We start from the raw sequence: 25,851 nt of genomic DNA on the forward strand, positions 1-25,851 counted from the left end.
GAGGGGGCGTGGGTGCGGGGGTGTATTGAAAGATATTTGGAGGCCAACGACAACGGGGAGGTGCAGGTGGGGGTAGTCTGGGAGGGGTTGAAGGCGGTGGTCAGGGGAGAGCTAATCTTCATTAGGGCCCACAGGGAGAAGAGAGAGGGGAGGGAGAGGTTGGTGGGGGAGATTTTAAGGGTGGACAGGAGGTATGCAGATTCCCCCAAGGAGGGGCTACTTAGGGAGCGACGGAACCTCCAGACGGAATTCGACCTGTTGACCACGAGGAATGCAGAGGCACAATAGAGGAAAGCGCAGGGGGTGACGTATGAGTATGGGGAGAAGGCGAGTCGGATGCTGGCACATCAGCTTCGTAAGAGGGAGGCAGCGAGGGAGATTGGTGGAGTTAAGGATAGAGGGGGGAATACGGTGCGGAGTGAGGTGAGAATAAATGAGGTATCCAGGGACTTCTATGGGGATCTGTACAGGTCTGAGCCCCCAGCGGGGGAGGAGGGGATGCGACGATTCCTAGATCAGCTGAGGTTCCCGAGGGTGGAGGAGGAGGAGGTGGCTGGTTTGGGGGCGCCGATTGGGCTGGAGGAGCTGGTTAAAGGATTGGGGAGGTTGCAGGCGGGGAAGGTCCCTGGGCCTGATGGGTTCCCGGTTGAATTCTACAGGGAATACGTGGACCTGCTGGGCACATTGCTAGTGAGAGCTTTTAATAAGGCGAGGGAGGGGGGAGACCTTGCCCCCGACAATGTCCAGGGCACTCATTTCTTTGATCTTGAAGCGGGACAAGGATCCATTACACTGTGGGTCGTATAGACCAATCTCGCTCCTCAATGTTGATGCTAAGTTGCTGGCGAAGGTGCTGGCTACGAGAATTGAGGACTGTGTCCCGGGGTTGATTCATGAGGACCAGACGGGATTTGTGAAAGCTAGGCAGCTGAACACAAATGTGCGGAGGCTCCTCAATGTGATCATGATGCCCTCGGTGGAGGGGGAAGCGGAGGTAGTGGCAGCTATGGTCGCGGAGAAGGCCTTTGATCGGGTGGAGTGGGAGTATCTTTGGGAAGTGTTGCGGAGGTTTGGGTTCGGGGAGGGGTTCATTAGTTGGGTCAGGCTGCTATATAGAGCCCCAGTGGCGAGTCTGGCTACGAACCGGCGGAGGTCGGAGTACTTTCGGCTGTACCGGGCGACGAGGCAGGGGTGCCCCTTATCCCTCTTGTTGTTTGCACTGACAATTGTGCTGTTGGCCATGGCACTGAGGGAGTCCAGGAAATGGAGGGGACTGGTCCGGGGGGGGGAGTGGAACACCGGGTGTCGTTGTATGCCGACGGCCTGTTGTTGTATGTGGCGGATCCAGTGGAGGGGATGGCGGAGGTCATGCGGATCCTTAGGGAGTTTGGGGGCTTTTCGGGGTATAAACTCAACGTAGGGAAGAGTGAGCTCTTTGTGGTGCATTCAGGGGACCAGGGAAGGGGGATAGACGAGCAACCGCTGAAGAGGGTAGAAAGGAGCTTTCGGTACCTAGGGATCCAAGTAGCTAGGAGTTGGGGGGCCCTGCACAAGCTCAATTTGACACGGTTGGTGGAGCAGATGGAGGAGGGTTTTAAAAGATGGGATATGCTGCCACTCTCACTAGCGGGTAGGGTGCAGTCAGTCAAAATGACGGTCCTCCCGAGGTTCCTCTTTGTGTTCCAGTGCCTTCCCATGTTGATCCCCAAGGCCTTTTTCAAACGGGTAAGCAGGAGCATCATGGGATTTGTGTGGACAAATAAGACCCCGAGGGTGAAGAGAGAGTTTCTGGAGCATAGCAGGGACAGGGGGGGGCTGGCGCTGCCGAATTTGTGTGGCTATTATTGGGCAGCCAATGTGGTGATGATCTGTAAGTGGGTAATGGAGGGAGAGGGGGCAGCATGGAAGAGGCTAGAGATGGCGTCCTCTGTGGGCACGAGCCTGAGGGCGCTGGTGACGGCACCGCTGCCGCTCTCGCCGACAAAGGTACACCACGAGTCCGATGGTGGCGGAGACGCTGAAGATCTGGGGGCAGTGGAGGCGACACAGGGGCGAGGTGGGAGCCTCGGTTTGGACCCCGGTTCGGGAGAATCATCGGTTCGTCCCGGGAAGGATCGATGGGGGATTTCGGAGCTGGCATCGGGCAGGGATTAGAAGAATAGGGGACCTGTTCATCGATGGGACGTTTGAGAGCCTAGGGGCGCTGGAGGAGAAGTTTGGGCTACCCCCGGGAAACGCTTTCAGGTACATGCAAGTGAGGGCGTTTGTGCAGTGGCAGGTGAGGGAATTCCCGCTGCTTCCGGCACGTGGGATTCAGGACAGGGTGATCTCGGGTGTATGGGTTAGAGAAGGCAAGGTTTCGGCGATTTACCAGGAGCTGAAGGAAGAGGAGGAGGCCTCGGTGGAGGAGTTAAAGGGCAAGTGGGAGGAGGAGCTTGGGGAGGAGATAGATGAGGGTCTGTGGGCTGATGCCCCGATTAGGGTTATTTCTTCCTCCTCTTGCGCCAGGCTCAGCCTAATACAGTTCAAAGCTACTCACAGAGCGCATATGACAGGGGCGAGGTTGAGTAGGTTCTTTGGGGTGGATGACAGATGTGGGAGGTGCTCGAGGAGCCCGCAAATCACGTCCATATGTTCTGGTCGTGCCCGGCGCTGGATGGGTTTTGGAGGTGTTTTGCGAGGACTATGTCCAAGGTGGTGAAAGCCCGGGTCAAGCTGAGCTGGGAATTGGCATTATTTGGGGTATCGGACGAGCCGGGAGTGCAGGAGGCGAAAGAGGCCGGTATTCTGGCCTTTGCGTCTCTGGTAGCCCGACGGAGGATTTTGCTACTGTGGAAAGTGCGAAGCCCCCTAGTGTGGAAGCTTGGATCAATGACATGGCAGGGTCCATCAAGCTGGAGAGGATAAAGTTTGCCTTGCGAGGGTCTGTGCAAGGGTTCCTCAGGCGGTGGCAACCATTCCTAGACTAACTCGCAGAGCGTTAGGAGGAGGTCAGCAGCAGCCCAAGGGCGGGGTGGGGGGGGCACTTTTGGGGTGGAGTTTGGGTGAAGGTGGGGGGGGGGTTTACCTATTTGTGTTTTTAAATGTTATATGGGGGGTAATTGTATATGGGGGAAATCCAATGTATAATTTCTGATTGTTGTGTCTTGTTTCTTTCTTTCTGTTGGGGGGGGGGGTTGTTGAAAATTTGTTGAAAAATTTGAATAAATATATATATTTTTTAAAAATGCATGGCATTCCTTGGCAAAAGAACCAGAGGTGACATGGGGAAAAAATAAGTGAGTTGTTACAATCTAGAATGCAGTGGTGAAAACATACTGGATAGCAACTGTCAAAATGTGACAAATACTTTAAGGGGAAAGGTTTTCACAGCCATGGGGAATGAGCAAGGGAGTTGGACTAATTTAAAGCTCCTTCAAAGAGCCAGCAGGGGTCTGATGGGCAGAATGGCCTCCTTTTGCGGTATGTGGCTTTATGATTCTATGACCGTATGCTCTACTATTCTCCAGCTGCCCAACAATGGAGCTCGTACTGTTGTCAATAATTACATAGCCTTGGAGACAGTTGGCAGAATTCTCCCAAATATGTCATTTTAAGCGGGAAAATCGACTGGCATCGCACCGGCTGTTCCGACGCATTTCCCATCGTCATCTTCCCACACCTTTCTGGAGCCTGGGTGATTCGCGCCAGAAACGTAATGCTAGGATCCGAAGACTCCAGCAAGGCCGGGTCCTCAGAGATCGGGGAGCCCTTTTTAAATGGCCAACTCTGGCTGGACCTATTTCTGGAGGATTCTTCACAGGACTCCCACCCCCACCGCCCCTCTTCCCTGCTTGGCCAAACGTGGTTTTGATACTGAGGGCAACATCTGCCCTCTCGGATCGACATACAAGATCCCAGGGAACTATTTTGAGTCCAAATCCAATTGAGCACAAAATTCAGTTCTTACACATCCAAAGCAATACTTTTTTTCTTAAATTTAGAGTACCCAATTATTTTTTTCCAATTAAGGGTCAATTTCCTGTACCAGCCTCCCTGCACAGGCGCCGGAATGTGGCGACTAGGGGCTTTTCACAGTAACTTCATTTGAAGCCTACTTGTGACAATAAGCGATTTTCATTTAGCGTGGCCAATCCGCCTAGCCTACACATCTTTGGGTTGTGGGGGCGAAACCCACGCAAACGCGGGGAGAATGTGCAAACTCCACAAGGACCGTGACCCAGAGCCTGGATCGAACCTGGGATCTCGGCGCTGTGAGGTAGCAGTGCTAACCACTGCTCCACCGTGCCGCCCTCGCAATATCAGAGCTGTGGGATTTCAGGCGAGATGTCAAACTGAGGCCCTGTCTGATCTCTCACGACATATAAAAGATACAATGGTACTATTTCCCAGTTTGTTTCGGTTTCCTGGGTTATATATATATTGTTCAACTAAAGAACTGATGATTTGATCATTCTAACTGGCAGTCCGTAGTAGCTTGCTGCATGAAAATTGGTTGGAGCGTTCCCTACATTACAAAAGTGACTATATTGCAAGTAAAAAGTAAAGTGCTTTGGGATATCCCCAAGGGGATGAAAACGTGAGATAAAAATGCAGGCCTTCTTTTATTCTCCCGGAATTTAGTGGATTCCAATGGACCAGACTAATTAGATTAATCTACTATGTAAATAGTTTCCAATAAACTAGAAATTTGACGAGACCAATCCTTTAATAGATTATGATAAATTAGAGGAATATTATTACTTTAATAGATGGCAACAAACTAGAGGGATATTATTCAATTTAAAAAAAATAAACTTAGAGTACCCAATCATTTTTGGGATATAATTATTCAAGTAGTTTAATAGATTATGATAAAGTAGATGAATATTAATATCCCAGTAATTGTTATAAACTAGAGGAATATTAATATCCCAATAATTATGATAAACTAGAGGAATATTCATTTCCCAATAATTGTGATAAAGTGGAGGAATATTAATATCCCAATAATTGTGATAAACGAGGAATATTAATATCCCAATAATTGTGATAAATGAGGAATATTAATATCCCAATAATTGTGATAAACAAGGAATATTAATATCCCAATAATTGTGATAAACGAGGAATATTAATATCCCAATAATTGTGATAAGAGGAATATTCATTTCCCAATGATTTTGATAAACGAGGAATATTAATATCCCAATAATTGTGATAAACGAGGAATATTAATATCCCAATAATTGTGATAAACTAGAGGAATATTAATATCCCAATAATTGTGATAAGAGGAATATTCATTTCCCAATGATTTTGATAAACGAGGAATATTAATATCCCAATAATTGTGATAAGAGGAATATTCATTTCCCCAATGATTTTGATAAACGAGGAATATTACTATCCCAATAATTGTGATAAACTAGAGGAATATTAATATCGCAATAATTGTGATAAATTAGAGGGATATTCTCATGCCGTTTAGTAGGTTGAGTTAAGCTGGAGGAACATTCTCCTGCCCACAGGTGCCCACACTGTGCCAGAGCTGCCCACAGAGGTAAAGCTGCCCACAGAGCCAGAGCTGCCCACACTGGGGTAAATCTGCCGACACTGGGGTAAAGCTGCCGACACTGGGGTAATGCTGCCCACACTGGGGTAAAGCTGCCCACACTGGGGTAAAGCTGCCCACACTGGGGTAAAGCAGCCTACACTGGGGTAATGCTGCCAACACTGGGGTAATGCTGCCAACACTGGGGTAAAGTTGCCCACACTGGGGTAAAGTTGCCCACACTGGGGAAAAGCAGCCTACACTGGGGTATAGCTGCCCACACTGAGCTAGAGCTGCCCACACTGAGCCAGAGCTGCCCATGGGGTGAAACTGCCCACACTGGGCTGAAGCAGCCCACACTGGGCCAGAGCTGCTCCCACTGGGGTGAAGCTGCAAACACGGTGCCAGAGCTGCCCACACTGAGCCAGAGCATATCACACTGGCGTGAAGCTGTCCACACTGGGGTGAAGCTGCCCACACTGTGCCAGAGCTGTTCCCAGTGCCAGAGCTGCCTACACTTTGGCAGACCTGCCCGTGCCAGAGCAGACCACTGTGCCAGAGCTGCTGACACTGTGCCAGAGCAGCCCACACTGGGGTGAAGCTGCCCGCACTGGACCAGAGCTGCCCCCACTGGGCCAGAGCTGCCCACATTGCGCCAGAGCTGCTGACACTGTGCCAGAGCTGCCCACACTGGGGTGAAGCTGCCCCCACTGGGCCAGGGCTGTCCAGTGACCAGTTGGAGCTCTGGCAGTGGAGTACATGCACGTGCTCGGGGTCACGTGGGGGCCGCGCCGACACCACGTGAGGCGCATGCGCCGCCCAGCCAAAGCTACGGAAGGCCACTTGTGACCAAGTGCACGGTGAGCGGTCGCTAACGTTTTCGCGTACAGGTACGTCCGAGCGGCGGCGCCAACCCATCCCCCACTGCCCGGGCGACCTCCGGCGCCGGCGGCGGGGGAGCGCAGTCGCCTCCGCGTCGCGACTTTGCGGGGCCCGCGGCGAAGCGAGGAGTCGGCGGGCGCCGCTCAGCCGAGGCTTTTTGGGCCTCCGCGCTGCCGTCCTTCCAACGGGCGGAGCGAGTGGCAGTTGCTGGGATCGGCTGGGGGGGCGGGGTCCGGAGCGGAAGTCCCGCCCCTCCCCAGCCTACCATTGGCTTCGCCTCCCTCGCCTGCGTGTGGGCCCGTCGCGTGTTCCGATTGGCCGTGTGTCGCGTCGGTCCGATGTACGTCACAATGGCTCCCCTCCAATGGGCGAGAGGCTGACCAGAGACCCGGAAGCAGGAAGTACTTGATACTTCATTGATGGTCTGCAGCTTAGTAGTTACTGCAAACAACTACTTGTGTTTATGTCAATTTACTGGTGTCAACGCTTGTATTTATACAATTTGTTTACACAAACTTCTCTTTTGCCATTCCCAGAGAAAATATTGTGAGTCAGTAAGAATACTCCTTTTGTGTCCAAGCTTCATATAAAGCACTTTTTTTATTTAAACTTTTAATAAAAACCTTTTGAAAAAATAACCCAGCAGCTTTTCCTCTGGAAACTTCTGCATGAGGGATTTTTTTCAGGTTTAAAAGAAATATATTTTACCCAAACGTTGATTCATGTAGCATTGCCGAAAGTTTTGGTAAACTCGTTTTTCAGACGTTTGGCAGCTTGCTGATTTTAAGTACACTTCCGAGAAGTCTAAATTTGTGAATGTTGGGGGGTGTCTTTGTTTTTGCGGAGAGTTAATTCCTTCCAGGATACTTTGAAATTCATGCGGGGGTGGTGATGCAAGGAAACTACTTTTGGAGGGGAACAAAAACAAAATTCCACCGCTTGGAGTTTGAATGCATGAGGGCCTTTTGCGACCAATGAGGTGAATCATAGTAAACCGACACATACAAAATATCATCTAGTTTGTTGGAATTGTAACTATTTTATGAACAGGCTCAGTATTTCAATGTGTTTTGAATGGATAAACCAGTGTTGGGCAGGCGTGTCTTAAGGTGTGTCTTAAGTTATGTGGGGAGATTAGCGAAGACGGCAGTGTTCTTTTTAAGTAGATAATGTGAAAGGAAGTTTGCTAAAATTATGAAGCATTAAATGAGTAAATAGAGTAACTTTCCACTGGCAGGAGGTTCAGCAGCATGAGAAAAGCGAGTGAAGGTAGTTAGCAAAAGAAGCAAACAGGCAGATGAGTGTTTAATGCAGTGAGTGTACTGCCTGGTGGAAGCACACTCAATAGTAACTTTCAGAAGGGAATTGGATAAATATTTGCATATGTAGGGCCATGAGGAAAGACAGAGGAGTGTCACTCATTAGTTGCCTCTGCCAGCTCCCTGAAAGAGCTATGATGGGCCAAATGGTTGCCTCCTGTGCTGTATCATTAGATGGTATAGAATAGTAGAATGTATTATTCCATGATTTTGTGTAATGACACCTGCACCTTTAGCACAGTAAAGATTTGGGGGGAAAAAATCCAAAATTCACATGTGTTGTCTTCCAATTTTGTTTTTCATAAAGAAAATTTGACTCCATCGTGCTGATCTGCATGTTGTCTTTTATCAGACTTATAAAAAAATTCATGTATTCAAGTTTTTTGAAAATATTTTTATTAGACTTTTAACATTTGATACCTAAATATCAATCAAACAATAAAACATATTTCAACAACCACTGCAAACAAATATATATTAAACACCCCCCACTAACAATTATAACCACCCCCTTCCCAATTGAATCCCCCCATCCCCTCACAGCGAGCAGATATATGAAATATAATTTAAACGGACGCCATCTATGGTAGAACCCGTCAATCGCTCCACTCCTGTGAACTTAACCTTCCTGAGGTACGGAACCTCCATCAAATCACCCAGCCACTCTGCAGCACTGGGCGTTGTCGCTAGCTTCCAACTCAGCAGAATCTACCACCAAGCCAACAATGGGCAAAAACCAAAGCATCCACCATCACACCCATCCTCCTCCGATACCCCAAATATCGCAACTAATGAGAAGGACTCCAAATCCACATCTGAAATTGCCGATTTGTTGTCAAAAAAGGGCCCCCAGAAACCCACCAATTTGGGGCAGGACTTGAACATTGGTGTATGGTTCGCAACTTATCTTCAACCCCCTCAAAATACCACATCATCCTGGCTTTGCTGAGATGTGCCCTGAACATCACCTTGAGTTGTATCAAACTTAACCTGGCACAGGATTCACGTAGCATTCACCGTGTGGAGAGACTCGCTCTACACCTCGTCCTCCAAAATGGGGCCCAGCGTGGTTCACAGAGCTCACTTGACGGGGGCGAGGTTGAGCAGGTTCTTTGGGGTAGAGGACAGATGTGGAAGGTGCTCAGGGAGCCCGGCGAACCATGTCCATATGTTTTGGTCATGCCCGGCACTGGAGGGGTTCTGGAGCGGAGTGGCGGGAGCAATATCTCAGGTGGTGAAAGTCCGGGTCAAGCCAAGCTGGGGGCTAGCAATATTCGGAGTAGTGGATGAACCGGGAGTGCAGGAGGCGAAAGAGGCCGGTATTCTGGCCTTTGCGTCCCTAGTAGCCCGGCGAAGGATCTTGCTAATGTGGAAGGAGGCGAAGCCCCCCAGCCTGGAGGCCTGGATAAATGATATGGCTGGGTTCATAAAGTTGGAGAGGATTAAGTTCGCCTTGAGAGGGTCTGCGCAGGGGTTCTACAGGCGGTGGCAACCGTTCCTAGACGATCTCGCGGAGCGTTAGAGGAAGGTCGGTCAGCAGCAACCTGGGGGGGGGAAAGTCCGGGGAGGGGGAGCTGCCTGGGGGGGTGGATGAGCAAGAGATAACATGAAGAGTCGGGGAAACTGGCACGTACGGGAGAGAGCCAGTGTACAAAGCTATGTAAATATACTATTTTGCTATGTATATAATCTTGCTCCGCGTGATTTCTCGTTTATTTTTTTTTGTTACGGGGGCGGGGGGGGGGGCTATTGTTTGTAAGGGAGAAAAATTGTGTTAAAAACTTTAATAAATATATTAAAAAACAAAAACAAAATGGGGCCCAGCTCATCCTCCCACCTAGTCTTTACCTTCTCCACCGAAACCTGTTCTCCCCCCAAAATCTGACCATATATTCTGGTCGTCCTGCCCCTTCTCCGACCTTGCATAGGAGAGAATCTTTTCCAGCAAAGTGGATGTCGGCACCACCAGGAATGTCCGGAAAACTCGCTGGATCTAGTTGTGCACCTGAAAGTACCTAAACATATCCAGCCCTTCCTACTCCAAAGGCCTGCTTTCTCCTTCAGCTCCTCCCAGACAGCAAACCGCCCCTCCAAAAATCCTTTACTCACTCCACCCCATTACTATTCCACCCAAAGATGGCACCTAGTTCCCACGGTTGGAACAAATCACAGGGAATGGGTGATATTATGGGGACCACGTTGACACCCCCAATTTGAAATGCTGGCGGAGCTGCCGCCATATCTTTAACGTGGAAATGACCACTGGATTTGACAAATATTTTACTGGAGCCAACGGCAGAGAGGCCGTTGCCAATGCCTCCAGATTCAACCCCTCACCTGACCCCAACTCCACCCATACCCAGGCAACCTCCCGCTCGCCGAACCAACCCAACAACTTCTCCGCATTGGCCGCCCAATAGTAAAACAACAGCACCCCCCTGCATGCCTCTCACTCTGCAAGCTCCCCCTCCGAATCCAAGGAGTTCACCCCGTCCAAATAAACCCTGTTGCAAGCCGCTCCAGGCTCGGAAAAAAATGCTTCATGCAGGAAGACCAGAAGGCACACAAATCTTAGCAATATATTGATCTTAATCGCTTCACCTGAGCCACCAGAGGCAATGGAAGGCTGTACCATCTCTGCAAATCTGCCCACACCCTACTCACCAACTAATGAAGTTCAGTTTACGAAGCCGCACCCAATCCTGCATCATTTGGACCCCCAGATAGTGGAAGCTAGTCCTAGCAGAATGCAAAGGCAGCCCCTCACCTCAGCTCCACACTTCCAAAATACTCCCTCTTCCCAATATTCAACTTATACCCAAATAAACGAGCCAAAACTCTCCAATATCCCCATAATATCACCCGTCCCTGCCTCCGGGTCCCTTACATACAGAAAGAGATTGTCAGAACACACAGCCACCCTCCTGTGCTCCATTCAACTCTGGGCTCCATTCAGCCCTGTCGAAGGTCTTTTCTGCGCCCCAACGACACAATTAGCTCTGGCTCTGGCCCCACCGCCGGTGCAAGAACCACACTGAGTACCACCTCATGTTAGACGACAACTTCTGCCCTTTACAAAGCCTGTCTGATCCTCCCCCAAAACCTCTGGGAGACACGGCTCCAACCTTAATGCAAACAGCTTAGCTAGAAGCTTTGAATCGGCCGGTATGACCCACACTCGGTGAGATCCTTATCCTTCTTTCGGAGGAGGGAAATAGAAACCTGCCTCAACGTCTCCGGAAGGGAACCTAGTGCCAATGAATCATTAAACATCCCCAACAACAATGGTGTGGCGATGCCGGCGTTGGACTGGGGTGAGCACAGTAAGAAGTCTTACAGCACCAGGTTAAAGTCCAACAGGTTACAACACCAGGTTAAAGTCCCAGCAACAGTGGGACTAACTGATCCACAAACTTCTCATGAAATTCTACTGGGAACCCATCTGACCCAGCGCTTTCCTAGCCTGCATCTTCCCCAGAGCAGTGTGCACCTCCTCCAACCCCAACACTGCCTCCAATTCCTCCCTCAACTCCTCCTCCACCTGAGGAAACTCCAATCTCTCTAAAAACCTTAACATCCCCTGCTCATCCTCTGGCGGTTCCGACTTATAAAGCCTCTCACAGAAGGACCGGAACATCCCATTGACCTTTTCAGGACAGGCACCAATCCAGCATCCGGCCCCCACACCGACACAATCTCTCTAGCAGCTTCTTGCCACCTTAACTGGTGGGCGAAAAGGTGGCTAGCCATCTCCTCATACTCGTACACCGCCCCCTTTACCCACCACAGCTGACATACCACCCGGCCCGTGGACAACAGGTCAAACCGGATTTGAAGCTTCTTGCTGCGTGCCCAAAGCTCCACCGTAGGATCATTCGCATGCTCCCTTTCCACAACGAAAATCTCATCCCCCAGTTCCTGGTACTCCTGCTTGCCTCCTTATCCATAAGAGCCTTGTACAAGATGCCCCCCCCCCCCCAATTACCGCCTTTGACACCTCTCACAATGTGGAGGGCGACACCGTCCCATTCTCATTCCATGCTACATGGACCCTTGTGGCCCAAGAAATCTTATCACAAAACCTGAGGTCAACCAGCAAACCTACATCCTACTTCCACCCAGTACGCTGCGCCTGGCCTGCCTCCAGTTTCAGATCCACCCAATGCGGTGCATGATCCGAAATGACCACCACCGAATACTCTGCACTTTTTACCCCAGGGAGCAAAGTCTTACCCATAACAAAGTCAATCCTCGAATATACCTTGTGCACTGGTGAACAAACTGAAAGCTCCTTATCTCCCGGGTTCACAAACCGCTATGGATCCACCCCTCCCGTCTCCTCCATAAATACAGCCAACACGATGGCACAGTAGCACTGCTGCCTCACAGCGCCGGGGCCTCCGGTTCGATTCCGACCTTGAGTGACTGCCTGTGTGGAGTCTGCATGTTCTCCCCGTGTCTGCGTGGGTTTCCTCCGGGTGCTCAGGTTTCCTCCCACGGTCCAAAGATGTGCAGGTTAGGTGGATTGGCCGTGATAAATTGCCCCTTCGGGTGGCGTTGCAGGAATAGGAAGGGGGATTGGGCTTGGGTAGGGTGGTCTTTCAAAGGGTCGGTACAGACTCGATCGACTGAATGGCCTCCTTCTGCACTGTAGGGATTCTATGAACACCTTCACCATCCCAAAACGAGACCGTGACCTCGGCCTGGAGTAATCTAACCTTGGATCCAAAACATAGTTAAAATCCCTCCCTAAAATCAGCTAATGTGTATCCAACTCCGGAATGGCAGCTAACAGCCATTCCATGAACTTACCATCATCCCAATTCGGATAATACACATTCACTAACATCACTGCCTTCTCCTCCAATGTACCTTTAGCCAGCACGGTGTCACAGTGGTTAGTACTGTGGTTTCACAGCTCCAGAGTCCCGGCTTGGGTCACTGTCTGTGCAGAGTCTGCACGTTCTCCCTGTGTCTGCGTGGGTTTCCTCCGGGTGCTCCAGTTTCCTCCCACAAGTCCCGATTCTCCGGCCTGAATGGGCCGAGTGGCCGCGAAGATACGACAGAGTCCCGCCGGCGCCATTCACCCCTGGTCGCTGCCGGCGGGAACTCTGCGGGAACGGTCGGGGTGGGGGGGGGGGGGGGCACCGGCCTGTGGGGGAGGGGGGGGCAGCTCCTTCACCGGGGGGGTGGGGGGGGGGCCTCCGACGGGGTCTGGCCCGCGATCGGGGCCCACCGATCGGCGGGCCGGGCCCCCCCCACCCCCGGGCCTACTTTCTGGCGCGGCCGGCCCCTGAACACCGACTCCATCTTGAGCCGGGGCTGGTGCGCTAAAGAAGTCCCCCACGCATGCGCAGGATGGCGCGGCGCCCATGTGGCACTGCGAAAGGAGGCTGGAGCGGTGTGAACCGCTCCAGTGCCGTATTGTCCCCCTGTGGGGGCCAGAATCGTATGTAGCCGGGCCCGGTTTGCGCCGTCGTGAAACGTGACGGCGTTCACGACGCCGCGAACTCTTGGGCCCAATATTGGAGAATCGCCCCCGTAATTTGCACATTTTGAATTCTCCCTCTGTGTACCCGAACAGGCGCCGGAGTGTGGCGACTAGGGGATTTTCACAGTAACTTCATTGCAGTGTTAATGTAAGCCTACTTGTGACAATAAAGATAAAGAAAGATTATTAAGACCACCCTGATCGGCCACCACCCTCCCCGCCTGGAAACGAACACTCTTGCTCACCAAATTGCTACCCCTCTTGACCCACTATCGAACCCGGAATGAAAAACCTGGCTCACCAGAGCTTTCCACAACCTGATCTGTTCCCACGCCCGCAGGCAAGTCTCCTGCAGGAACACCACGTCGACCCCCAAACCTTTCAAATGGGAAAAAACCCTTGTCCTCGTCACTGGCCCCAACAAGCCCCGCACGTCCCAGGTGATCAACCTTGTCGGGGGTCTCTCACCGCCCCCCTCAAGTCAGTCATCAGCACCGTGATTTAACGTTCCTACCCAAATTCCCGGATCCCAGGTCCACCTAGGATGGACCCCCAGCCCCATCCGTAAGGTGGGACAAAGATAAAACCTTGGACACCGTTACCACTCCTGTTCAACACCCACCTCTCAAACCAGGCCCCGCAGACTACCTGACGGCACATTCCCCCCCCCCCCAACCACATCACCCCCCACACAGACAGACATCTAGGCCCATTGTAACCCACCCCATCAGGCCCAACAGACCGCATTCTCCCCTATTCCCATCGCTAGCAAAATGACCCCCTCCAACCTCCACTCAAAACTAACATCCAGCCCTACCCCTCCTATCCCATATTTCCCACCAACATGCTCTTCTCCATCATTAAAAAGCATCTCTCCTCTCCAAAACCCACACACCCACCCCTTTGATTTCATGAAGACACCCCCCTCCTAACGAGGCGCTAAACACCCGCACAAAGGCATACGTACAGTACACAAACGCCCCCCCTTCATACACAGAGTCCCAAACAGTCCTCCTCACAGTGGCCCCAACTTCCTCTCCCTGATGAAGGTCTCTGTCTGCTCCGGCTTCCTGAAAAAATGATCTTTTGAGTCCATGGTGAGCCGCAACCTCGCCAGGTACACAACCCCGAATTGCACGTCCTTCGTGTAGAAAACCACCTTCACCCTGTTAAAGGCCGCATGCCTCTTTGCCAGCTCAGTCCCAATGTCCTGATATATCCACACCGTGTGCTCATCCCAGTCGATATTCCGGATCCTCTTCGCCAGCTCCTTCTGTTGGTAATTATGCTATTGGATAATCACCGCCGGCGGTGACACATTCAACCTTGAGTTCTGCCGGATCGTCCGCTGAGCTCTGTCCAATTCTGGAGGGGGGAATACCTCATCCCTGCCCACCAACCGAAGAAACATCTCTGCAAAGTACTGGATTGGCTTCGAGCCCTCCAATCCCTCCGGAAGCCCCACCAACCTGAGATTCAACACCACCTTGACCTGTTCTCCAGATCCTCCAACATCAGCCTCAGGCCTTTGTTGTTATCCACCACAATCAGCTTATCCTATCCTGTATATTGTGGGAAATATGTCGGGTAAGTCAGAACACATGATATTTCAAATATTAGATTCATTTTGTTTAAATATCAAACTTTTACAGCAAATATTCAGGCCTTTACAGTGAGTTTAGGGTAAGGATATTTTCAGTTTTGCTTCTTTCCCCTCATATATTTACAAGCTTCCCCTTTAATGTAACTCCTCCACTCATCTCAACCACTTGCCTGGATGGGTGAAGCTCCAACAACATTCAAGAAGCTTGACACCATCCAGGACAAAGCAGCCCGCTTGATTGGTACCCCATCCATCACCCATAACATCTACTCCCTCCACCACCGATGCACCCTGTCAGCAATGTGTACCATTTACAAGATGCGCTGCAGCAACTCAACAAGGCTCTTTAGAGAGCACCTTCCAAACACTCTGTCACTACCCCCGAGAAGGACATGGGCTTCATGCACACGGGAACACCACCACTTGCAAGTTCCCCTTCAAAGCACGCCCTTGACTTGAAACTATATTGCGGTTCCGTAACTGTGTTATGATCCCAGCTGATGGTATTACTGGACAAGTCAGATCACAGAATGGAACCTGACTTGATAGATTATTTTTCATTTTTCATTCAAAGTCCCTCCACAATAGAAAACCTATTCAAAATTCACTATTACTTTAACTTTAGAGCAATACATAAGAGTTCCTTAAACTCATTTCATCGGCAGTCTGGCCCCATTTTCAACTCGAGAGAGTTCTAGATCTTCCTGTCTTCACTCTATGGTATATCCATACCAACTGAAACTAAAACAGCCTTTATTGTCTCTCCTTGTCTCTGTTCCCCTGTTGCTAGGCAACAGCACAGTTTTTCCCACTACGTGTTTGTTTTGACTTACCTAAACTACTGACACATTGGTAACCCATCACTTTGCCGAATCCCTTAAAAAATGTAAGTACGTAAACAGGGCCTGGAGATTTCTTGGCTCCCTCTTGGAAATAAAACACTATCAAACCCTAACACAAATAAAACAATATTCTGCACTGTAAATTCTATGATAAATATAAATTAAACCTGAAGCTATATTCCGTCCCTAACACCCACAAATACAAGCATACCTTATTTACAGCTTAGTTCCCAACAATTATCGCTGGATCAAAATCCGGGAATTCTCTTCCGAACAGCACCTTCACCACGTGGACTGCAGCGGTTCAAGAAGATGGTTTACCTTCTCATGGGCAATTAGGGATGGGCAATAAATACTGGCTTAACCAGCGATGCCTACATTCTGTGTACAAATTTTTAAAAATAGATTGATTGATATTTATTGTCACATGTACCGAAGTACAGTGAAAAGTATTTTTCTGCGGCCAAGGGAACGTACGCAGTACGTACATAGTAGACAAAAGAATAATCGACAGAGTACATTGACAGTGATGCATCAACTAATATTGATTGGTTACAGTGCGGAACAAGGCCAAACATTAGCAGCATAGGGCGGCGTGAATAGTGTTCTTACAGGGAACAGATCAGTCCAAGGGAGAGTCGTTGAGGAGTCTTGTAGCTGTGGGGAAGAAGCTGTTCCTATGTCTGGATGTGCGGGTCTTCAGACTTCTGTATCTTCTGCCTGCTGAAAGGGTCTGGAAGAGGACAAAGCCTGGGTTTGAGGGGTCTCTGACAATGCTGTCTGCCTTCCTGAGGCAGCTGGAGGTGTAGACAGAATCAATGGGAGGATGGCAACCTTGTTTGATGCGTTGGGCTGAGTTCACTACAATCTGGAGTTTCTTGATATCTTGGGCCGAGCACTTGCCATACCAGACTGTGATGCAGCCGGATAGGATGCTTCTTATGACTAGTGTATTCCACATTCTCACGTCTTGGCAAAGAGGTTTCTCTGAAATTCCATAATGGATGCATTAGGGTCCATCTCCTATCTAGGACTTTTCACAATAACTTCATTACAGTGTTAATGCAAGCCTACTTGTAACAATAATAAAAGATTATTATTATTAAGTTGAAACATCTTCTCTACATCTACCCTATTGAACCCTTTCATAATTTAAAAAACCTCCATCAGGTCATCCCTCTTTGTAAGAGGAAACAGCTGCTTCAGCTTTCCCGGATAGTGGTAGACTGATTGAGCTAAGAACTGGGTAGGGTGTTAATTTTGGCACCACAATGTTGATCTTAAGTCAATGTAATGCAGTGTCACAGAGGGATGCAACGAGCAGATGTATCTTTAATATTGTTAAAGATCTAATCAATGTTGCATATCTACAGAATATTTCCTGCGATATTATGGATGAAGCTGTTGTCTATATTTCCGTGTAATGATCTGTTTTGAGCTTTTGGGGAGGAAAGAAAAAGAGACACCATGTATCAGACTAGCTTCCTCCGTGTATGTATCTAAATTAAAGGCTACAGTTGCGTAATTGGGCACTTTTTGAAACAGCTTTAGTTACCTTTGTAACCTTTGGCTTTGAACTATAAAACAACAATTTTTGTATTGTTTATATCACGCCCGTTTTATGCAATAAATATGTCCCAAGGTACTTTGCAGGATCATATATCAGACAGGTATCGACGTACTAGGACAGGTGATCAAAGAAGTGGGTTTCTATTCAGATCGGTATGTTATTTTCGTTTAATTTCTTCTGCAGCTCACAGATTAAAGCGAAGGAAGTGACAGGCAGGAAGCAAGTGGCAAACATTGTGTGGAAAGATTTCACAAGTACGGCTCGCCTTCATCAGTGCAATAATTCCATTTGTATATAGGATCTCAGGGCATCTCACAGCGCTATATAACCAATGGAGTACTGGTGAGGTGTAGTCATTGTTGCAACTCAAGCAACGCAGCAGCCAATTTTCACACAGCAAGCTCCCATGTGACAATAACCAGATTTTGTGATTTTGATTGAGGGATAGTTATTGGCCAGGACGCCAGGGGGAACGACCACCCGGGAAGGCAGACAGGGCCTCAGTTTAATGTCTCGTCTAAATGTTGACAGCTTTGACAGCGCAGCAGCCCGACAGTGCTGCTCGGAAAGGTCAGCCTAGTTTCGGGCTCAATTTGTTGGAGTTGATTTAAAAATTATTTTATGGGATCTGGGCACTGGCAAGGCCAGCATTGGTTGCCTATCCCTAATTGCCCTTGAACTGCGCAGCTTGCTAAGCCATTGCAGAGGACAGTTGAGAGTCAGCCGCATTGCTCTAGGTCTGGAGTCACGTGTAGGCTAGTATCATGTGAGAGTACCTTTAAGAAATGGGTGTTTATAAATTGGTATGTATATAAATATCTGTAGTGAGAGTACCTTTAAGAAATGGGTGTTTACTACTGCAGTGATGTCAGAGTGTGGGTGGAGCTGGGCTGTCTGTCAGCTTTTTACTTTTGTTTTAGGCTGTTTGCTGCAGGGTGTGTTTTAGTTTTGTTTTCAGTGTGGGAGCTGAAGCCAGACCAAGCAGGTGTACTGTTGATCTCTCTGCCATGAAAAGACTATCTCTTGATCATTTGGTGAATTCAGAATTATAAATGTTTTCAGTAGTGACTTTAACCTGATGTGCTTCTGTTAAAGGTTTTGTTTTTAAGTCGTATGGATGTTAAAAGGAAAGCTTAAAGGTTTACTTAGTGTTGTAGTCTTTGGGGGTTGTATTTGAATTAATGGTTGCTTAGATGTTCACTGTATGTTTTAAAAAGGTTAACTTGAGTTCATAGAATAAACATTGTTTTCCTTTACAAGATACCACACCTGTAGAGTGGGCCGTGTGCTCCCCATACCACAAACTAGTAAACGTTGTGGGTCAGGTGAACTCCATGATACACTTTGGCGTTCTCTAAACCCTGGCCCATAACAGCCAGATTGGGGTTAGGATGGCAGATTTCCTTCCCTAAAGGACATTCACGACAAGCAATCAATGCTGGTTTCTTGGTCACCATTGCCGAGATTCAATTCCATATTTTATCAAATCTGAAATCCAACAGCTTCCATGGTGGTATTTGAACGCATGTCCCCAGACCATTAGCCTGGGCCTCTGGGTTACTGGTCCTGTGACATTTATCACTATGCCACTGTATCTCCTCAAAGAGACTTTCTTATTCCCAGGTGCGAGTGCTACCTGCTGAGCCAGGGCTGCCAAACAATTCATGCTTGGGCAGAAAGTGAATTCTCTCATTATTAATGTCCATGTCCACAACTGTGTCAGCGTTAAACCTTTGTTAAGGTCCTGTGCCAGCTAAATATAAGGAAAGCAAACAATCCTGTGCCATATTGTTAAGTGCCAGTATTGAAACATTTATTCATGCACGTAACGTGGCTCGGAGGTTACAGAAAATTTGCTAGTCACTCCCATAATCAAGTTATACCGGGGGGGGGGTTGTCTCTTGATACATTGGTTAGGCAACGGGTTGAATGTGGAGCAGCATTTACAACGGGACTCAACATGCAGTTTATTTTACAGAAGAGTCCAATTTATTCGGCAAACAGCAAAACATGCAAAGTCCATTTGAAGCTAAAAAGTCTCTCTGAACTGCAGCAAACAGAACCCCTGACCGAAGGAAAGTACAGCGGTGTCTCCCGACTAAGGCTGGGTGATCTCTCCAACAAAGTGCAGTGAGTGGGAGGATAGTTACACAATGCAAATTGATGTGTGTATAATCTATCTCAGTCCCTTTACGGCATTGCAGGCTGCGGGTGATTGATGGGATTACCCAATCGTTTCCATCTTGGCCTCATGTCACTGTATGCAGCGCTTTCCTTGAGAAATACTGACTATGTTCATCAGCATACTCTTTGCTCCAATGTAAATTCTTCATTATTTGACTTGGGAGTTTGAAATGTTTGCAGCATTTTGGTGAATGGCTTGGAACTGTGCCGATGGAAGATTTGGAAGACTTTGAAACAATTGATTCTTCAAGCTGCAACACCAGCCTACATTGCACGTTTAGTTTCTTCTGCAGCTCACAGATTAAAGCGAAGGAAGTGACAGGCAGGAAGCAAGTGGCAAACATTGTGTGGACACAAAAAGCCTGTGCTTAAAATTGACACTGGCTGCAAAACCCTGAATAGCTTCGTAACGGATGGTGCTAGCGAGAAAGCTGAGCAGGTAGCTAGTATCAGCTCTTGCCTGAGTGATTTATTAAATAATTACGAGCATAACAAAGAAAGTTGCTGTTTCAAATGTCGGCCCAAAACCCGGACAAGAAATATTTACAGAAACCATGGTAAAAGCAGACTGTTCAGATGTCCTAAAGTGTTTTACAGCCAATTATTTTTGAAGTATGGCTGCTGTTGCAACATAGGATGATACACAGGACGCTCCCCCAAGCAGAAACATGGAAAATAGGCAAATAATTTATTTTAGTGGCTTTGGGTGAGGGTTAAATATTGACCAGGATTCCAGGGAGAACTCATCTGCTGTTCCTTGGAATATTGCCCCGGCATCCTTTATGTCCACCTGGGGAGCGCGTTTTGATGACTTATCTGAAAGACCGCACCTCTGGCAGTGCAGCACCCCATCAGTTCTTGCACTGGGCGGGGAGGTCAGCCTTGATTATGGATTTACGGAGTGGAGCTCAGGATCTTCTGACCCAGAGGCGGGAGTCGTCGTCTCTTCCCCCCCCCCCCCCCCACTGAGCACCTTGTCATGACTTAAACATTTCTGATTCCTTGATATGTGAATGGATTGCTTCAGACAAAGGCTTTAAATGCAAGGGAATTTGAGAAAGCGGTCAGTGCGGACAGTACTTTTTTACCCGCTCTGTATCTGTTTGTCAAAACAAATCCTTTTTGAAATTAGCTGAAGTACAAATATCATGCCATATATGGGTTGTATCTTCCAGAGTAAGTTTTCTGAATGGTCCATTGGTAATATTCAAAGACGAGTAAGGGAGTTCGCAGAGTATACTGGGTCAACATGTTTCCTTAGCCAACACCATGAAATAGAGCGTCTTGTTTAGTTGTCCCATTAGCCTCTAGGAAATTGCTGTGCACAAGCTGGTGGCTGAATTTTCCCATGTTAGAGCAGGGACCACGCATCACTGATACTCACTTGGCTGTGGAACAGCTAGGGACATCCCTGAGGTCACAAAAGGAGTTATATAAATGCACGGCCTTCTGACACAGGCAAAGAGCGTTATGAGTGAGCCATACTGGCACATGTAGTGATAAATATCACCCCTGCTCTTTGAATAATGCATTCGAATGTAATATAAAATTTCCATCAATATTTTGGTGACCGGTGAATTGTTTTGTCAAACTATTTCTACTCAAGTCGGTATTAATATCGTTGTACTGAGGTCAACAACAACAGCATGTGTTTGGATAAAAGGAAAAATGTGGTGGACACTGGAGATCTGAAACAGAAAATGCTGGAAAATCTCAGCAGGTATGGCAGCAACTCCGCTGCGAAGAAGGGACTCAAAACGTTAACTCTGCTTCTCTCCACAAATGCTGCCAGACCGGCTGAGTTTTCCCAGCACCTTCTGTTTTACTCATGCTTAGGCAGCGCTCTTTAACATAATTTAATGCCCCACGGTACTTCACAGGAACGTCAGAAACCAGAGTGTGACACCAAGCCAGATGGGGAGATATTAGGACAGATGACGAAAAGCTTGGTCAATGAGGTAGATTTTAAAGAGTGTCTTAGAGGAGGAAAGTGAGGCGGAGAGGTGTAGGGGTGGAATTCCAGAACTTGGGGCTCGCTTTCTCCACTCCTGACCGCAGAGGTAAGTTCCACCGATGCTGAGGATTGGGAGGGGAAGAGACCCACCTGATTTAAGCAAGTGTATTTGACTGGGATTCAAAGTCCAAACTCCTGACTAGGAGCTGGGCGACCTCAGCCCTTTGGGTTTTTTCTGTTCCGAGGCATGATTTATACTCAACGACAACTTTGCAAAGTGGGTTCGAAAGCTTTAATTCCCAGCTTTAGGACCTGAGTTTGATCTTGATGTAGGTTGATTAGATTATAAAGAGATGGTCACCAATGGTATTTTAAGACTGAATCAAAGTGCGACTTAAAAATTAGAATTAAATCTTTGAATGCCGTCAACAAGATAAGCCGGCAAGCAGTTAATGTTTAAGTAAAAACTCTACGAATGCAGAAATCTGAGATTAAAACAGAGAGCACTGGGAATATTCAGGTCAGGCAGCATCTGTGGAGAGAAAAACAGAGTTGACCTTTTATCAGAACTCTCTTGTGCACCTCTGATTTTCATTGATCCACCAGTGGCGAACGCACCTTAGCCACCTAGGCCCCGAGTTCTGGAATTCTTTGCCTACACCTTTCTCCCTCTCTCCTCCTAACACGTTCTTTAAAATCCACCTTCTTTGACCGAGATTTGGTTCACCTGCCAGAATATTGCCTTATGTGACTGTCAAATTTTGTTTGATAACATTCCTGTGAAGTGCCTTGACACTTTTTCAAAATGTTAAAGGCACTATACAAAGGTAAGTTGTTGTTGCAATTACTTTTCCTGGTAGTTAAAGTTATGGGACAAGGGATATGGTTCTCACTTCCGGATTTTCAGTCAATGAGCCTGCGAGTGGTCAAGGGTTCAAATCCCGGACAAGCCCTTTACGCCAGGTCAGACGTTATGATTTGTTTGCGGTGCAGAAGGCAGGGTTGATTTATTAGCAGCTCCAGGGTCCCTGGTTCGATTCCCGGCTTGGGTCACTGTCTGTGTGGAGTTTACACTTTCTCCCCGTGTCTGCGTGGGATTCCTCCGGTGGCTCCGTTTTCCTCCCACTGTCTAAAAGAAGTGCAGGTTGGGTGGATAGGTCATGCTAATTTGCCCCTTGGTGTCCAAAAGGTTAGCTGGGGTTACTGGGTTACTGGGTTACAGGGATAGGGTGGAGGCGTGGGCTTGGGTAGGGTGCTCTTTCCAAGGGCCGGTGCAGACTCGATGGGCTGAATGGCCTCCTTCTGTAAATTCTATGGTTCTATGAAAACCAGCACTAATGCGCAGGTTGTTACAAAGCATAACATATCCTGGTATTCGCTTTGCTAAAGCTTTGTTTGGAAGTGGCGTATCTGAATACTCCTTCTTTGCAAAAAAGCTTTTGACGTACATCAGAATTCACTATATTCAATCTGAACATTCCAGAAGTTTCCAAGAGACTGGGAGTCAGGCTTCAGTGTTTAAGTGGAGTTGGGGTTAGGGCCCAGGAGAGTGTTACCTTTTAGTAAAGTCTCCATGCACAGAATTGAAATAATCAGTTCTGGGGTGTGTAAGGTCATGAGAGGCATGGATAGGGTGAACGCACTCAGTCTTTTTCCCTGTGTTGGGGAATCGAGAATTAGAGGGCATAGGTTTAAGTTAAGAGGGGAAAGAATTAATGGGAACTTGAGGAGCAACTTTTTTTTTTACACAGAGGGTGGTCCGTATGTGGAATAAGCTGCTGGAGGAATTAGACAGGGACATTGACAACATTTAAAAGTCATTTGGACAGATACATGGATAGGAAAGGTTTAGAGGATTAGGTTTAGTGGAGATGTGCGGGGGATGTTTTTTACACAGGGTGGTGGTGACCTGGAATGCACGGCCCAGTGAGGTGGTTGAGGCAGATTTGGTCGCGACCTTTAAGACTCATCTAGATAGACACATGAACAGACGGGGTATAGAAGGATGCAGGCGGTTGGTCTAGATGGGACACGTGATCGGCGCAGGCCTGGAGGGCCAAAGGGCCTGTTCCTGTGCTGTATTGTTCTTTGTTCTTTGATATGGGCCAAATGCAGGCAAATGAGATGAGCTTAAATGGGTTTTTTGGTTGGCATGGACCAGTTTGGGCCAAAGAGCCTGTCTGCGTGCCGGAGATTCTATGGAATTTGAATCACCTGATGGCGGGGTAAATTTGAATCTCCTCACATATTTCATGCTCCTTAGCTCAGGGTAGTTGCCTCGGCATATTTTTTGGTTGTATGGATACATTTATTGTCCGAGATTATTAGCGACCCATAGGAGAGTAATTGATATTCCAGACTTTATTATAGTCATACCAGACATAGGTGTATTTGTGAGCTTCCCTGAGTTGGTTCAGTATAAAAGCATAGTTGGGGTGATTTAGTAGCAGGATATTCTGTGTCCCATTGCATTAGAGTTTATTTGAGGTGGTAAATATCAGGGTAGGTAGATTAGGAGAGCCAGTGGATGTTGAGGTGTTTTGGGACTTCCAGAAAGCATTTGATAAGCTGGCACATTTGAGGTTGTTATCCTACATTTGGGTGAGGGGCTGGCGGGGGGTAATATACTAGCATGGATTGAGAGAGAAAACAAATGGGTCACTTTGTGGTAGACATGTTGGAATGAATGGGATACTGTCAGGATCAGTATTGACCCTCAGCTATTTATAATTATGAAAATGAAAGTCCCCATAGTGGCTGTTCTCCTCCCCTTTCAAGAGGGAGCTGACTGGTGGTGATTTAACCCGAGGGTCACCACACCTCGGGCGAGGGGCAAGGTTGAAAAGGAGCGGCCTTCATGGATAACCTCAGCCTTTAAGGGAATTGAACCCCTGCTGTTGGCATCGCTCCACATCATGAACCTGCAGTCCAGCCATAGCAGTGACTTCAATGAGGGGTCTGAGTATAATATGTCCAAGTTTGCTGATGTTGTGAAGCTGGTGGGAAAGTAAGCTGCGAGGAGGACACAAAGTGCCCTCAGTGGGATAGAGACTGGTTAGGTGATTGGGCAAGAAGGTGGCAGATGGAATATAATGTGGGGAATGTGGAATTATCCAATTTGATAGGAAGAATAGAAAACAGGAATTTTTTTTTAAAGAGGAGAGACTAGGAAACGTTGGTATTCGGAAGGATCTGGTTTTCTTGTACATGAATCACAGAAAATTTGCATGTTTGCTAAACAAGGAAATAAAAAGCTAAATGGTTTGTTAGCCTTTATTGCAAGGCGTTTGGATTATAAGAATAAGGAAGGATTGCAGCAATTATATAGGCCCTCGGTGAGATCACATCTGGAGTGCTGTACAAAGATTAGGTCTGTTTCCTAAGGAAGAATATACTTATATTTTGATTTTATGAAGGCACAACCACAACCAAAAAGAGACAAACAGGAACTCGCATAACAAATAACTAACTAACACTCCACTGCCCCACCTTCCCTGCCTTTACCCTCCACTCTGCCTCCTTTTTTAACCCCAGAATCCCCCCCCTCTCCCTGCTTACTTCTTAACTGCCCCTGCAAGTTGATAAACAGTTTCCATCTTCGGGCAAACCCTTCCACAGACCCTCTCAAGACAAACTTGATTTTCTTCCAACCTAAGGAATTCCGCGAGGTCGCTCACCCATACCCCCTGGTTCGGCGGCCCCGAGTCTCTCCATTCCAACAAGACCTGTCTCCGGGCTACTAGGGGGCGAGAGAGGCCAACGTCTTGGCCTTTGCTCCCGGGTCTTCCGACACTCCAAAAATCGCCACTTCTGGACTCTTGATAACCTTTACCCCCAGCACCAAAGATATAACGTCAGCGAACCCTGCCATACTCCCTCCAGTTTCAGACAGGCACAAAGCATGTGGACCTGTAAGTACTGGAACCCATTCCCGCTGGGCAGCTCATACTCCTCTACCAGTCCCTCCAAGCTCGGGAAGCTGCTCCCACGAATAGGTCTCCAAACCACTCAATCCCACCTCCACCCCCGGAACCCCGTGTCCAGCCCCCCCCCTTCTTTACTCGTGGAGCTTTCCCCGTCCACACAAACCCCAAGATCAATGCATTAATCTTCCTAAAGAAGGCCTTTGGAATAAAAATCGAAAGGTTCTGGAACACAAATAGAAACCTCGGGAGTACCGTCACCTTCACGGACTGCACCCGCTCTGCCAACAACAGCGGGAGCACGTCCCACCTCTTAAAATCCCCCTTCATCTGCTCCACCAGCCGGGCCAAATTCAATTTATGTTGCTGCTCCCATCCCCATGCCACCTGGATGCCCAGATACCTGAAACTCGCCCCCACCACCTTAAACGGCAGCTCGCCCAACCTTCTCCCTGTCCTGCCCCCTCGCCTGGATCGGGAAGACCTCACTCTTTCTCATGTTTAACTTCTACCCAGAAAACCGGACGAATTCCTCCAAAATGTCATTGAT

At 48.3% G+C, this 25,851-nt stretch overlaps 1 protein-coding gene across 2 annotated transcripts in view; it reads left to right on the forward strand.

Moving 5' to 3' along the window:
- The first annotated feature begins 6,351 nt into the window (after positions 1-6,351).
- Positions 6,352-25,851, forward strand: part of znf407 (zinc finger protein 407) — a 565,952-nt gene continuing 546,452 nt past the window's right edge. The window contains exon 1 of one of the 2 annotated variants that reach the window (XM_072466945.1): positions 6,352-6,423. The gene's annotated coding sequence lies outside the window, so the exon portion shown is untranslated. The remainder of the gene's footprint in view (positions 6,424-25,851) is intronic. The other variant, XM_072466946.1, reaches the window with a different exon arrangement.

Source organism: Scyliorhinus torazame, chromosome 11 (genome assembly GCF_047496885.1).
Source record: "Scyliorhinus torazame isolate Kashiwa2021f chromosome 11, sScyTor2.1, whole genome shotgun sequence".
Classification (NCBI taxonomy): Eukaryota; Metazoa; Chordata; class Chondrichthyes; order Carcharhiniformes; family Scyliorhinidae; genus Scyliorhinus; species Scyliorhinus torazame.